This window comes from Hemitrygon akajei, chromosome 3, assembly GCF_048418815.1.
Source record: "Hemitrygon akajei chromosome 3, sHemAka1.3, whole genome shotgun sequence".
Taxonomy (NCBI): Eukaryota; Metazoa; Chordata; class Chondrichthyes; order Myliobatiformes; family Dasyatidae; genus Hemitrygon; species Hemitrygon akajei.
This window is the reverse complement of record NC_133126.1, coordinates 138,506,399-138,523,154: the sequence shown is the minus strand read 5'-3', so window position 1 is coordinate 138,523,154 and position 16,756 is coordinate 138,506,399. Positions and strand designations below refer to the sequence as shown.

The 16,756-nt window shown below is 42.1% G+C and overlaps 1 protein-coding gene across 2 annotated transcripts in view; it reads right to left on the bottom strand.

Annotated features, from left to right (window-relative positions):
- pik3cb (phosphatidylinositol-4,5-bisphosphate 3-kinase, catalytic subunit beta) overlaps positions 1-4,846 on the bottom strand; it is a 175,673-nt gene extending 170,827 nt beyond the window's left edge. Inside the window, exon 1 of one of the 2 annotated variants that reach the window (XM_073040918.1) lies at positions 4,548-4,846. The gene's annotated coding sequence lies outside the window, so the exon portion shown is untranslated. Of the gene's footprint in view, positions 1-4,057; positions 4,137-4,547 lie in introns of those variants that run through there. The other variant, XM_073040919.1, reaches the window with a different exon arrangement.
- Between the last annotated feature and the right edge of the window lie 11,910 nt (positions 4,847-16,756).

Here is a 16,756-nt window from a genome sequence, read left to right as displayed (position 1 = left end):
GTACAGACTTTTTTCCTTGTCATTATTCCCTAAACAATGCAATATAACAACTATTTTACATAGCATTTACATTGTATTAGGTATTATAAGTAATCTAGAGATGATTTAAAGTATACGGGAGGATGTGCGTGGGTTATCGTGGATCGGGATCGAAAAAAATCGGAAGTTCTCTTACTAAGTAAGTCAGAACAGGTACATCCGGTATTACTTAGTGTCAGTTAGTCAAACGTTTGTCTTAGTATATAGTATATATTTTACCTTTCTATGCATATAAAACACCTAAGAACATATGTTTCAACGCCGGGTTTGGGAACTTCTTCCTGAGTTCGATCCAGTGACAGACCACTCCTGAGTGCGCTCTCCATCCGTGCCGGGTTGATGTGGAGGATCAAAAACCCAAAACCCAATAATTAAACCACTGTGTTGCTTAGTAATAATTGTAGCTTTCATCGGGGCAGAGCCTTCCTCACTTTATCCTTTAAAATTGTTCCAATCGTTGATGGATGTAGCCTAACGCTTTTCCAATGACGTTTCACCTCTTTCCAATCACTTTATTATTTCTACTTTATTTTCAATCATGATCGTGATTATTTTCGTGAACAGCAACACTGCGGATTCAGATCTCTGCCGCCGGGTCCTAATGTCCACTGCACTGAGACAGGTTAAATAAGGTCTGGGGTTCCGCTGGGTCCGAAGGTCCAGCACATTGAGACAGGTTGAATAAGGGACTTGAGCATCCGCGAATTTTGGTATCTGCGAGGGGTCCCGGAACCAATCCCTCGCGGATAAGGACAGCCGACTGTACATGGGCATCTCTAGCAAAAACATCCATTACTGACCAATCTTAATGGCTCTAGAAAGATATTGAACCACCTTCTTAAATTGTTGCCATCCATACAATAACTGTACTCTATGCTCCATTGGGGAGGGACTGCCAAGATTTTAACCCAGCAATATTCTTCCAACTCAGATTGACACACAACTAGAATTAAATTACAATTACAGGGGTTCCAATTTGTTAAATTTAATTGATTTATTGTTGTCACATGTATTGTGGTACAGTGAGAAACTGTTTTGCATTTCACATCCATAAAGATCATTTTACCATATCAGTATTAGAGGTAGTACAAGGGAAAAAAAATCGATAACAGTTTGCAGAATACTGTGCAACCATTACAGAGAAAGTACAATACCAGTCATAGGTGCAAGGCTAGATAAAGTAGATTGTGAGCTAAAAAATCCAGTACCCTTCTAAATAGACTCCTTTGTCCTTCAGAAATGAGGTTGATTTGCTTCCAGTACAGTTCTAATACCTAGAACTGGCAGTATTACAACTTGCAGATAAACTACTGTACATAACTGGCCAAGGTAGTGAACAATAGTAGTTGGATTGTTATCCAGACAAGAGACTACAGTGAACAACGCCCTTACTTGTTTCAGTGATGGTGAGGCTAGTATGGGAACCAGAGACAAATGTGGACAAAAGGTTGTGGCTGTTGGAGATGATGTGTACTCAGTGCTGCAGTCTTTCCACAACTTCTGCGTGGACTCAAGGATCTTAATCGAACGTGAATGCTCCATTTCTACAGATTGGTGGTCATGAGGCAGAGCTTCTCCTGTGTTGGTCAAGGTATTGTGCCTAATAGAGGTCAGTCATGCTACATGTTGTCAAAAGCTACCTTGGTGTCAGTAACTCATTCTCATCTTTGGAATTTAACTCTCGACCTATATTTAAACTAAGTGCACATTAGTGAACAGCTGACTGGTAGGTACTGCTGAATGTGGTGGTAACTAGACTGATTGACTCATTGAAAGCAGTTATCAGTGAGGTAAAGGAAAGCGCACGTAACTGAGGAGACTGGGATGTCATAAGGTATGACACTGCAAGACTATATGAGGTTGTGGCTTAATTTGTTCATAGGGTGGCTCTGTCTCAGAGTGGCATGAACATTAAGTTCTCCAACCTTGGGTATTTTTACCACTCTTGCTTCCCTCCTCTCCAATTTCTCACTCTGCCACTCCCCTTACCTCTTCCTCATCTGCCTATGACATCCCCCTGGTGCCCCTCTTCCTTCTCTTTCTCTCATGGTCCACTCTCCTCTCCTATAAGATTCTTTCTTCTCCAGCCCTTTACTTTTTCCACCTATCACCTCCCAGTGACTTCTTTCAACCCCTCCCCCACCTACCCCAGTTCCATCTATCATCTTCTAGCTTGTACTCCTTCCCCTCACCCCCACCTTCGTATTCTGACCTCTTCCCCCTTCCCATCCAGTCCTGATGAAGAGTCAAAGCCTAAAATATTCATTTCCATAGATGCTGCACAACCTAAGTTCCTCCAGCATTTTGTGTGCATTGAGTGGCTCTCCTTACTTTGACAAGGTCTCAGGGGTCAGCAAACAGATCAGCTCACTACATGTGCTTTATCACGTCTATTGCTGGGCTGCTCTTCTGTTTTTTTTGCCCCCTTGTTATTGACATTTCAGTGGCTCATGTTTCAGAGTCTCCTATGTCATTTTGAGGAGCATTTAGAACTTCGAGAGGTATCACAAATAGATTCTATTCGGCATGAAAAGCAAATTTCTTATCCTTAAAGTACATTAGTGATCCCAATTTTAAATAAATCTTGAAATTTTGTGGTCATCATTACAGAAAGCAAGATTTTTCAAAAAAAAGAAAACTCCATTTCATTAACATATTAAGAATTCCCAAGCACCCTGTGGAATTTAAATTCAAATCTTCAGATTATTACACCAGGTTTCTGGCTGCATATCTCACGATCTGTTGTGACTGAGTTCAATTAAGATATATTCAGTACAACTTTTATAATAAAATCAAACTTCTTGGAAAATACACAAATAAATCACCATATTGATTTAAATGGTGATACGCAATCAAGTTAAATTTTCAATGTTTCATCTTCAAGTATAACAATTTGAAATGTTGAGAAACAATGTTTTGTTTCTTGTCAATAAAAACAATAGTCCTATCCAGACCTCAAAACTGTAGAAATGGTGGAAATACACTCAGGTCAAAAAATTATTGATTCTCAAAATGCCTGCCCAATCTGAAATCAAAAGGAGTCATGATTTTTTCCCCAATGAGTTGAGCAGTTCCTCAAATGCACGTCATACAATTCACGTCCAAATTCATAGAAAATCCACAAGAGGCAATAATACATCATCATACTGATGGAACTTAATGAAAAAAACTACCACAAAATTGGACACCATTCAACATAGCGCTATCGCCAAGCCAGTTTGTTCCGAGTTCAAGTACCAGTCCAGAGAATGGCACGACAGCGCTGAAGAGGACCCCAATATATACCCTCTACAAATCCAAGGATATTTTCTCGGATATCAAAGTCAGATTATTGTGTGCCTGATCACTTTTAAATAAATTCAGCTTTATTTTAATTGAGTTTTTAAAGTAAGGCTGCTGCAACTAAAAAGTGAGCTTTTAAATCGATTATGTTCTACCAGAGCCGGACGTACAATAGGAGTCACTTGTCAAGAAAGTGGTATTCTCTGTTTTCATCAGTCAGCTACTAAGGGCAAGATGACCAATGCAGTCTGCTAGCATGTCCTCCCTTTTTCCACTTGTGTAACATGACTGGAGTTTAAGAGTTGAGATCAGCACCCGTGTGCAGCCGGATCCTACTTCCTCAATTTATGACTGGCCTAAAATGACATCAGACAGAATGGACTAAACACAAATCGCTACCCAACTGGTGGCGCTCACACGGTGAAGTCAGACTTTATTGTCAACTAGCTACCACATTAAGACGCATTGCTCACAAGAGGCACCCATCCCACAATTTCAGAAATGCACTGCCCACTACAGATAGTTAATGTGACACCACAGCTGAAAATATCAAAGTACAAAAACAAACTAGTTCAAGTAACACACACAAAACGCTGAAGGAACTCAGCAGGTCAGGCAGCATATCTGTAAATGAATTAACAGGCGACATTGCGGGCCGAGACCCTTCAAGAAAAACCCCCGCAGGTACAGATTATGAATGACGCCCCACCTATATATGCAATACAAAAACAGAAACCTTATCTGAACAGAGTGCAGATTTGTCCGCCTCCCTCGTACAAGTACGCAGAATTGACGCAGGTTTATCGACCCTTTAGACATACAGTACCACAGACAACCATTTGTTTTCATTAAGATGGCCCCAAGAGACACGTCGTTCAATAGACAATGGGTGCAGCAGGCGCTGAAACCCCCAGCGACGCGGTCACTTCCCCGTCCAGCCAACGGAACCCAACCCAGCAGAGCGAGCACGACTCTTACCTACCTGCAGAACCCGGTCCCAGAACAAACATTTATACACTATCAACTCGAAATAAAAATACATATAGGAAACAAACTCCCCACAAAGTCTGAACAAGAGAACTTTAATAGCCTAAACTTCATAAAGCCAAAACTACCCATTGCGAAACCCTTTACTGCCACTACAAAGGACTGGAAATACTACAAAGGGCAAGCTCTTCGTTTAAAAACCCAGTCTCCGAAACGCTACAATTGTTCGATAAAAATACCTTTCAGAGAAATGCTTGTCCGCGTCGATCTGAGGTCAATCTGCAGTGGTTGAATCAATCCAGCTTCAGATATTTTCAATAGCCTTGCCGCTACTTTAAAGCAAAAGTCTAATTCGGTCTCTGTACTGTTAAATGTTCAGGCAGCCAGACTGCGAGTATGCCGTGGCTATTTATTTTTCTCCACGCTGTAACTTTTCGTATGGCTTGAAGGGTAACTTCTGACGAGGTTGGTAACAGAGAAACACCACCAGGATGGCGAGAACAACTCCGGCTTGGTGCAGGCAGCGTCCAAACCGGGAAAATCCGTAGAGATTTCACCCGGAAATACATTTGCACAGGGCCCTCCTTCGGTAGAACTAGTCATTTTTTTTAAAGCCAATTTAATAGTTAATTGCATATAGAGCTAATATCGTGATGCATAGAACAAATATTACAGATAATTTCATCTGTATTCAGCACGCATTTTCTTTCCTGCTGAGCGGAAGTTTTCTAGTATGCACAGTTCCTACAATAAATCCAGCGTGTTTTTAGGATAGGTAATGCGAAAATTTTTACTTTATAGCATTATTTTTGGAGTCAAACAGGTTTCTCGGGTATTCAGTTATCTGGGTGTAATATAAAGGCATGTGCAATCGTAACTGTCAAAAACAAAGTTGTACCATTTAGGAAGGTGGAATGATTAAATTTATTACAGGTGCGTGTAAATTCTAATACTAGATCAAAATCATCTATTATAAAATGATTCACTTTCTATCTCTCGCTACGTGCTAGATGAATTGAGCAAGCCAGGCAGCATCTCTGGAGGGGAATACAGTCGATGCTTCTGTCTGAGACTCTTTATCGGAACTGGAGAGTCACTTCGTGTGTGTTGCTCAAGAATTCCAGCATGTTGAATCTCGTGTTTATGACTTCCTTTCACTTTATATATTTCGAGCAATGCCACAATTTTAAGTGATGTGTGAGGTATAACTACTTTTTCCAAGGATAATTTAAGAGGAACTATAAATGCTGATCATACCAACTCTCCTTACATCACATTAATGAATCAGGTGAAAGGGGAGCCAGAGTGAAGAATGGAAGAAGAGGGAAGAGGGAGGGGGAAAATTACTGGATATCCAAGAAACTGATATTTAGTCTAACTCTCCTCTTACTTTTTCTCTTCTTCTCAAAGCCCAGCTTCTCAATTTATCTCCCTGCAGTCATCCACCTGACTTCACCTTCTTGCCTACACTTCCCTTCATCCCACCTTCTTATTCTGGCTTCTTCTCTCTTCCTTTCCACAGCTTATGAAGGGTCTTAGTCTGAAATATTGACGGTTTACTCCTTTCCTGGACCTGCTGAGTTCCTCCAGCATTTCGTATGCATTTCTCTGGATTTCCAGCATCCCTTATGTTTAAGATACAGAATGAGCCCTACAAGTAGCTGGAATTGAAGTAATTGAATCATTACTAAGGAAAACTTTGTATCCTGGTTGAGCAATAATGTTGAAATATTTAATATTCTTGTTTCTTGTTCAATCTCAGTTGGTAAAATGTAGATATTCTCTATCAGGAGAGGGTCATATAATGGATTTACATTTGGAAATAAAAGTTGCAGTTGCTGAGATTAAGGTGTAGTGTAGGCCTCCGTTAGTCTCAATAGAGCATAGATTTGCGCCTTAGAAAGTTTCCAGAGCGCAGGCCTGGGCAAGGTTTTTTTTGGAAGACTGACAGTTGCCTAAGCTGCAAATCTCCCCTCTCCACCAATGTTGTCTAAGGGAAGGGCATTAGGACCCATACAGTTTGGCACCTGTGTCGTCACAGAGCAATGTGTGGTTAAGTGCCTTGCTCAAGGACACACATGTAAGCCTCAGCCAAGGCTCGAACTAGTGACCTTCAGATAACTAGATGAACGCCTTAACCACTTGGCCCCCAAGCACCAAGATTGAGCACCATAAATAATGAAGGACTTGTGTCATGAGAATTTTTTTTCCACATTCCACATTCTACAATCTTTTATGCAACTTTTAGGTAATACAGACAATCTGGTTTGGTGAAAAATCCCAAGAAAAGAACATCAGGACTTAAATAAGGTGAACAAGTAACCTGAGAGACAGTTGGAATCAGCAAACAAAAAGTACTTTCCCTAATCAACTCCCTGTGTCAGGATTGGAGCCGTTCATGGGTTGTGTATTTGTGTTTGTGTGGAGTGGGGTTTGAAATGAAGAAGAATATAGAATATAGTGGAAGCCTTAAAAACATTGAGACCACTCTGCAAGTGTGCAGCATTGTCTGTCCAACATCAGCGTAGAAGCATGAAGGACATCTTCAACATCCAGAAAACTACCACAGAGTGCACAGCAACTACATGCATTGAAGTTCCCATGGCCAGAGTAGTTGAATACATTCATGAACTTTAAAAATATCTACCTGCCCATTTGCCTCATCAGACATCTCCTGCTCCTTCTGTGAAAAAGTCTGCATTCCCCACATTGGCCTGATCAGTTGGCAAATCCATTCTTGATCCTGAGGATCAAGGATGATAAAAAGGAGAAATCTTCAGTTTAAAATTACAACAATCTTATTTATAAAGTTTAAGACATTTCAATGAGAGAATGTTGGTTAAAAACTTTACAGTATTTTACAGAAGGTCTCTACCCGCACAGATTCTTGCATGAAGGTGAATACAGCAGCTTGGTTTTGGCAGCAGGGAGTATAGGTAACTTAAGGTCTTGTTACACCCATCACGTTTAGAACTGTCTTCTTATCTCTAGAGAAGGCCACTGTGAGGTACTGCATGGATGATGAAAACAAGGTGGGTCCAGAAAAATATTTAGAATCTAAAAAGTTAATAGTGTTGGTGTGACAAGGCAATCCATTGCTAAAAACTCTTCTGACTATGATCACATTGGTAAGGGTGCCACCAAATGGCATCATTTGGTGCAACACACACGAAATGCTGGACGAGCTCAGCAGGTTGAACAGCATCAATGGAAGGGTATTAACAGTTGACATTTCAGGCCCTTCATTGGAAAGAATACTACATTCATGGAATACTGGATTAAGTTTAGGTCAGCCCACTTTAGAAAAGATACCATTAAGCTGGAAAGAGCACACAAAAGGTTTACAAGTTCACTGCCAGGATTTGAGATATTGAGTATAAGGAGAGGTTGGGCAGTCTTGGACTACTTGGAGAATATCAGAATCAGGTTCATTGTCATCGGCTTGTGATGTGAAATTTGTTAACTTAGCAGCAGCAGTTCAATGCAATACATAATCTAGCAGAGAGAGAGAAAAAGATAAATAAAATAAAACATAATAATAAATAAACAAGTAAATTAATTACGTATATTGAATAGATTTAAAAAATGTGCAAAAACAGAAATACTGTATACTAAAAAAGTGAGGTAGTGTCCAAAGCATCAATGTCCATTGAGGAATCAGATGGCAGAGGGGAAGAAGTTGTTCCCGAATCGCTGAGTGTGTGCCTTTAGGCTTCTGTACCTCCTACCTGATGCTAACAGTGAGAAAAGGGCATGCCCTGGGTGCTGGAGGTCCTTAATAATGGACACAGGCTTTCTGAGACACCGTTCCCTAAAGGTGTCCTGGGTACTTTGTAGGCTAGTGCTCAGGATGGAGCTGACTATATTTACAACCTTCTGCAGCTTCTTTTGGTCCTGTGCAGTAGCCCCTCCATACCAGACAGTGATGCAGCCTGTCAAAATGCTCTCCACAGTACGACTATAGAAGTTTTTGAGTGCATTTTTTGACATGCCATGTCTCTTCAAACTCCTAATAAAGTATAGCCGCTGTCTTGCCTTCTTTATAACTACAAAAATATATTGGGAACAGGTTAGGTCCTCAGAGGAGACTGAGAAGTAATCTTATAGAGGTATATAAAATCACTAGGGCAACAGGTTGGGTGAATGTACTTAGTCTTTTTCCAGAATAGGGGAATCAAGAATTTGAGGGCATTAGTTTGAAGTGAAAGTGAAAAGATTTAATAGAAACTTGAGAGTCAACATTTTTCTCACAGAGGATGGCATATATGTGGAATGAGCTGTGAGAAGAAGTGGTTGAAGCAGGTTAAAAAAAATACAGCATAGGCCAGTTGGACTGAAGGGCCTGTTTCTCTAAAATTCTATGACTGTGACATAGAGCAGAAAAATAGAGCTCTTTCAGGCAGAAAATGGCTGTCCTTAAAGCTAAACATACTGCTTCTGATGAACAGGTCACTTCGGATTTTCCATGCCTTCCTAGAAACTTTTCTTCTTCCTCCAATCGGACTGTCTACTGGTCTTACCATACACCAAAATTTGCTTCCTAGAAATAAAACAACAAGACAGCTGTGGGTACCAATATTGCTTTGAACTACTGAAAAAAATTTATAAAGCACTAATAGGAAGTAAAGCAGTATAAAGGATTGCTTTAAAGATATCCACAAAGGAAATTAAGATTTTAGCTCCAATTGTAAACAATAGAACTGATGCTCTAATGCAAAATACCAAGGAGTGGATCAACAACTCCAACAACATCTCCTTGATATAACGGAACAAAATCAATAGAACACGCAGGTAAATAAAAGCTGCAGATTTTGCAATGCATAAAATAATCTTAAAATGAGACAGTGATGATTACACAAACTTTGCAACTCCTTAGAAAAACAGAAAGATGTGTGATTTCTCACCTAGTACTTCCACAATCCAGTAACAATCTCTTTATTTTGTTCACGATATACAACAAAGCAGCTTTTGTAACACTGGAGACCAGTACAGAGAGAAATTAACATCTGAAATGATGGGTTCTTCACATAAACACCCAATAAAGATCTATTCATTTTGTATCCTGTTTATAACATACAGTTGTATTGGGTATTATTTAGGGCATCCATACAAAATGGTTGTATAGTGTTCCTAAGGAATCAGCCTTAGTGGCAGTCTAAAAGGCACAAAAAAGCACCCTAGAATCATAGTATTCCAGTAATTTCTGACCACATAATATTTTGTGTGTGTACGTGTGTGTGTTGTTTCATTTTCAGCTGGTGTTTCTCACATTTCCTCATCTTCCCAAAACAGGATTGAAGGCATAGCAAACTGAACATCTTTCTGGAACTATCCACTGTCCCCTCAGGTTTCAAGGTGGCCACCATCATCCTGGTGCCCAAGATGGAGGCAGTAACCTGCCTCAACAACTACCATCCAGTGGAACTTTCCTCAACAATAATGAAATGCTTTGACCAGCTGGTTATGGATTACATTAAATCCCATCTTCCTGCTATTTTGGACCTTTTCTAGTTCACTTATCACTCAAATTGGTCAACTGATGATGTCATTGTCTCTGTATTCCTCTCCATCCTGTCCCATCTGGAAAGTAGTATGCTGTTTGCCAAGCATATGCCAAGATGCTGTTTATTAAAGTTCAAAGTTCAAGGGAGATTTATTACCAAATTATGTATGCAGTATACAACCCTGTAATTCATCTTCCTACAGATAGCCACGAGACAAAGAAGCACCATGGAACCTGTTCAAAGAAAACATCAAGCACCCAACGTGCAAAAAAAAAAGAACAAACCGCACAAATGGCAAAATACAAGTAAATAACACTCAGAATATTAAACATCAATCTACAGAGTCCTTGAAGCAGTCTAGGAATGTTAAGTGTTCAATTTCGCATTGTGTCATTCTTGACTGCAAACCGCTGATCCAGTCCACATCTAATTACCCTGATCAAAACCGCACAAAATGGCAATATGTGACCAGAAACCAGAGCCACATATAACATGAAATGCAGAGCCCTCCAATAATGAGTCTAATCCACTAATTGCGCCAGTCAAACTGTGCCCAAGATCCAAGACCCCTACTCCATCCTCCAGCAGCAGTGAGCAAGGGGGCGAGGGAAACCGTTCAAATGCAGGCAGACTGCGCTGGACACCTGCTTGCCTTCTGGTCTCATCCTCATTGATTTCAATCTTGCTCATCGCTTTGATCAGCGAGATCGGCAAGTAATGGAGGCGATCATGGGTTTGCGCTCCACCATAAGGCTGCATATTCTGTTCTCGACTTCATTCTCAACCGTGCTGAATTCCCTTGGAGACCGCAAAAGAGCCAGATCAGTCAGTCGGCTTAAAACCACACTATCGAAATGTAAATTACAGGCTCCAATCGCACTCAGATTTAGTAGTAGAAGTATATTTAAAAGATAAAGGAGAAGTAATATTGTAAACCATCTGCAGGACATCGCCATTAGTCATGTTGGCCTCTGGAACCACCTTGAAGTAGTCAGAACTTCTGCTCAGCATTTAATGCTGAAGGGTAAACTGTTCCCATTGGGTCTCAACCCCTCACTCTGTGAATGGATCCTGGACTTGACAGAAAGGCCACAGTAAGTCCATGTTGGCAGAAATATCTCTGACTCTGTCACACTGAGCACCGACACTCCCCTGGGCTGCATGCTCAGCACACTGCTGACAAATGACTGCATTACTAGATCCAGTTCAAACTGAATCGTCGTTCACTGATAACACAACAGTGGTGGCCCTCATGAACAATGACGATGAGATGACGTACAGGGAGGAGGCAGAACAACTGGTGGAATCGTGCAAGCTCAACAACTTGAGTCTCAATGTGGACAGGACTAAAGAGATGATTGTGGACCTTAGGAAGGTACTGGTGACCACTCATCACTGCACATAAATAGCTCCTCCGTGGAGACAGTTAAGAGCACCAAGTTCCTGGGAGTGCACAAAAGAGACAAACTCACCTTAGGTCAAGAAAGCACAGCAGAGTCTCCACTTCCTCAGGAGTGGACGTGAGTTGAGTGAGGCTCCCCCCCACAACCATTGTAACCTATATTTACGGAAGCACCATCAAGACTGAACTGATTAGCTGCATCTCCGTCTGTTATGGGAATTGTAAGGCATCTGACTGTAAGAACCTACAAAAGGTTGTGAGGACTGTTGAAGGATCATCAGGTTCTCTCTTCCACCCAACAGAGATATTCATCATGAGCACTGTGTGTGCAAGGCCTTCAGCATTGTCAATGAGCCCTCCCATATGTCCAATAAGCTCTTTGACCCCGACCATCAGGCTGGGGGCATTGTAACATTAGGACAAGAATCATCAAGATGTGAAGCAGCTTCATCCCCCTGGCCATAAGAGTTTTGCATGCCTCAGTTCCTGAGCAGACAATGCTTTGCATAGAGGGAGAGTAAGTTTAAAAGAAGCGAGTGGGGCACTCAGACATTTTGCATTCCACAGTTCCTGAGGAGACATTGGATTACATAGAGGGAAAGACAATTTAAAAGAATTGAGCAAGGGCAGTCAGCAAAGTTTGTGTGCCACAGTTCCTGAGAAGGTATTGGATTGCGTAGAGGAGAGAGATTTTAAAAGAAGCAAGTGGGGGACAGTCAGCACATTTTGCGCATCACAGTTTCTGAGAAATTCCACATTATTAGGCATTTGGCAAGTTCCAATAAAAAGAAGTTAGGTTTAAGTGCAGTGGCCATTGTGTGAATGGGGAATTGCGGTTTTGGCTCATTGAGGCTTCAGCGAGGAGAAGCATAGGCCATAGGTGAATATTATTTTTGTTTTTTATTCTTTCTTTCTTATTGCACATTTAGAGCAGTGGGGACGCCAGACAGGATAGTGGAATGCTCCTCTTGTGGGATATGGAAAAGCATGGAGACCTCTGGTGTCCTTGATGATCACACCTACAAGAAGTGCATCCAGCTGCAGCTTCTATCTGACTGTGTTAAAAAAATGGAGCTGGAACTGGATGACCTCCTGATCAGTTGGGAGGCTGAGGGGTTGATGGACAGGACATACAAGGAGGTAGTTTCCCACAAGGTGCATGACACAGGTTACTGGGTGACCGCCACGACGCGGAAAGGAGATAGGCAGCCAGTGCAGAGTACCTCTGTTGCTATTCCCCTCAACAGCAGATACGCTGCTTTGGATACAGTTAGAGGGATGACCTAGCCGAGAAAAGCCACAGTGGTCAGGTCCCTGGCTCTGTGGATCAGAAGGGAAGGGGGGAGGCAAACTGTAATGATTCATTGGGATTCATTGGTTAGGGGAACAGAAAGGAGGTTCTGTGCACAAGAACGAGATTCTCAGATGGTGTGTTGTCTCACGGGTGCCAGGATCAGGGATATCTCAGATCAAGTCCGCAGCAATGCTTTGTCATTGGCTGAGCAGCCAGAAGTCGTAATCTACTTTCGTACCAGTGATATGGGGGGGGGGGGGGGGGGGCGGTCATTGACTAGTTCTTGTAAAGTGGGTTAAGGGAGTTAGGTGCTAAGTTGAAGAACAGTACCCCAGAGTCGTGATCTCAGGATTCCTACCTGTGCCACATGCTAGTGAGGACATAAATAAGAAAATCATACAGTTTAACACATGGCTAAGCAGTTGGTTCAGGAGGGGGAGCTTCAGATTTTTAGATTATTGTGCTGTTGGACCTGCACAGAAGACATGGTTTGCACCTGAACTGGTGGTGGATGAGGGGGAAGGTTTGCTAGTTCTTCACGGGGGTGGGGGGGTAAACTAGAGTTGCAGGGGGATGGGAAGTAGAGCATGAGAACAGGTGCTGGAGTGGTTGTGGAGAAAAATGTAAGCCTACAAACAGAGTCAGGTGTCAGAAGGTTGACTCAGTGGGACTAAAGTTCTGAGCTGTGCCTAGTTCAATGCAAGGAGTATTGTAGGAAAGACAAATGAGCTGAGGGCATGAATCAGCATGTGAATTTATGGCATTGCAGCCATTAGTGAGACTTGGTTGCAGGAGGGCAGGACTAGCAGCTCGATGATCCAGGATTCATTGTTCCACACCTAATATATGGGCTCAACCATGAGCTGCTCTAAAAAGCCATATCAAAGGGACTCTAGAAATACCCCCTCCTGGAATGCAGTACCAGCCAGATTTTCCTAATCATATTGAAATCCTGCATGACTGCTATCACATTGCCCTTCTGGCATGTATTTGCTATCTCCCATTGTAAATTGTAGATCACATCCTTGCTACTGTTTGGGGGTCTGTATACAACTCCCATCAGGGTCTTTTTACCCTTGCAGTTCCTGAGCTATAACCACAATGTTTCAATACCCTCCGACCCTATGCCGCCTGTTTCTAATGACTTGATTTCATTTTCTGCCAACAGAGCAACATCGCCCTCTCTGCCTTCCTGCCTGTCCTTTCGATACAATGTATATCCTTGGACATTAAACTCCTAGCTATAATCTTCTTTCATCCATGATTCAATGATGCCTACATCACACATGCCGATCTATAACTGTGCTACAAGTTCATCCACCCTATTCTGTACACTGTGTGCATTTAAATATAACACCTTCAGTCCTGTATTCACCCTTTTCAATTTTGTCTGCCTTTTTCATTGCAACTCATCCCGTTGACTGCAATTTTGTCCTATCAACAGCCTCCCCTCACTACACAACTACACATTGACTCTGTTTGTAATCCAGCTACCTCAACTTCAGTTCTAACATCTGACAGATACTTCTTGTATTGAAATATACGCACTCAGAACACCAGTCACACCATGCTCAACCTTTTGAGATCCAACTTTGTCAGAGATCTTACCAACATCTGCCTCCACAAACTTTCCACTAACTGTTCTGGCACTCCGTTTCCCATCCCCCTACAACTCTAATCCCCACTGTGCAGCATTAACAAACCTACTCACTACGATATTAGTCCCCTTCCATTTCAGGTGCAAACTGTCCCTTCTGTACAGGTCTCATCTTCCCTGGAAGAGAGACCAACGATCCAAAAATCTTATGCCCTCCCCCCTTCACCAACTCCTTAGCCATGTACTAAGCTCTATAATCTTCATAGTTCTGGCCTCACTGGCACATGGCATGGGTAGCAATCCTGAGATCACAACCCTGGAGGTCCTGCCCTTTAACTTATCACCTAACTTCCTGAACTCCCTGTGAAGAAGCTCATCACTCATTCTACCCATGTCATTGGAACCTACATGGACAACGACTTCTGGCTGTTCACTCTCCCATTTAAGAATGCTGAGGACTCGATCCAAGATATCCTGGACCCTGGCACCTGGAAAGCGACATACCAGCTGGGAATATTTTCTGGCCCACAGAACCACCTGTCAGTTCCACTAACTAATGAATCCCCTATCACCATGGCATGCCTCTTCTCTCCTCTTGTCTCCTGAGTTGCAGAGCCAAACTCAGTATCAGAGACCTGACAACTGTGAACTTCCTCTGTTAGGTCAACCCAGCCCACCAGTAAAATATAAAGTGATATACCTGTTGTTGAGGGGGATGGCCACAGAGGTACACTGCACTGGCTCCTTAACCCCTTTCTCCTTCTTGTCTGTCAGCTAGTCTCCTATTTACATCTTGGGTGTAAGTACCTCTCAGAGTTCATCCAGTTCCAGCTCCAGCTCCTTAACATGGTTTGCTAGAAGCTGCAGCTGGATGTACCTCGCAGTTTTAGTCATCAGGGATGCTGGAGGTCTCCCTGCCTTCCCACATCCCGCAAGAGGAGCATTCCACTATCCTGCCTGGCATGTCTGCAGTCCTAGTTAAGCAGATATAAGGAAGGGAAGGAAAAAAAAATTAACCTCGAGCTTTTCTCTTCTTTTTCTTTCTCTGCCTGAAGCCTCTACGAGCTAAAGCCTCAAGATCACGACTCTGACTATGTCCACTCATATGATGACCGCTGCGCCTGCCTTCCTTTAGTTTGCTCTTGAAAATCAATCCCGAGCATTGATTGGTTGCTGGTCACTGTGGTGACTCGCTGCTGGCCTTCCTTCTCGGGCAGTGGACCCAAGTGAAATCCACTCCTTCCAATATCCAATTCAGTCTCTGGCCAAAGCTCTCTTTCTCTGTAGCTGGCTTGTCTACTCAGGCATTGTACCTGAGTGAAATCACCTTCACCTCTTCTGATGTCTGGATTGGTCACTGGTCAAAGCTCTTAACTGCATAGCAATCTGCTGCTGGCTTTTCTACTCAGGCTGTGGACCTGTCTGAAATTCCCCCCCCCCCCCCCCCCCGCCTTCTGATGTTCGGATTGGTTTCTGGTCAAAGAAGCAGAATTAATTGGAATTAAAAGGTAAAAGAACCCTTAAGTAATCACAATATGATCAAATTCAGCCTGAAATTTGATAAAGAGGTTAAAGACAGATGTATCAGTATTAACTGGAGTAAAGGGAGTTACAGAGGCATGAGACAAAAGTAAGCCAGAATTGATTGGAAAATAACACTGGCAGGGATGATGGCAGAGCAGCAATGGCTGGAATTTTTTGAAGCAATTCAGAAGGCACAGGATAGATACGTCCCAAAGAGGATGAAGTATTCTAAAGGCAAGATGACATAACTGTGGCTGACAAGTGAAGTCAAAGCCGACATAAAAGCCAAAGAAAGGGCATATAATAGAGCAAAAATTAATGGGAAGTTAGTGGATTAGGAAGCTTTAAAAAAACAATAGAAGGCAACTAAAATAGTCATTAAGAAGGTAAAGATGGATTATGAAAGTAAGCTAGCCAGTAATATTAAAGAGGACACCAAACATTTCTTCTGATACATAAACTGTAAAAGAGAGGTGAGACTAGATATTGGCCCAGTGGAAAATGATGCTGGAGAGGTAGTAATGGGAGACAACAAACGAGTGGATGAAGTGAATAAGTATTTTGCATCAGTCTTCCCTGTGGAAAACACTAACAGTATGGTGGAAGTTCCAGGTGAAGGCATGAAGTGTGTGATGTTACCATTACTATAGAGAAGTTTCATTGGAAACTGAGAGGTGTAAAGTTAGATAGGTTATATGGACCGGATGGCGTACACCCCAGGGTTCTGAAAGAGGTGGCTGAAGAAATTGTGGAGGCATTAGTAGTGATCCTTCAAGAAACATGAGATTCTGGAATGGTTCCGGAAGACTCGAAAATTGCAAGAGTCACTTCACTCTTCAAGAAGGGAGCGAGGCAGAAGAAAGTAAAATATAGGCCAGTTAGTCTGATCTCAGTGATTGGGAAGATGTTGGAGTCAATTATTAAGAAAGATTTCTCAGGGTACTTGGTGGCACATGATAAAATAGGCGATTGTCAGCATAGCTTCCTCAAGGGAAAATCTTGTCTGACAAATGTGTTGGAATTTTTTGCAGAAATAACAAACAGGATAGACAAAACAGAATCTGTTGAAGTGTACTTGGATTTTCAGAAGGCCTTTGACAAGGTGCCACATATGAGGTAACTTAAGA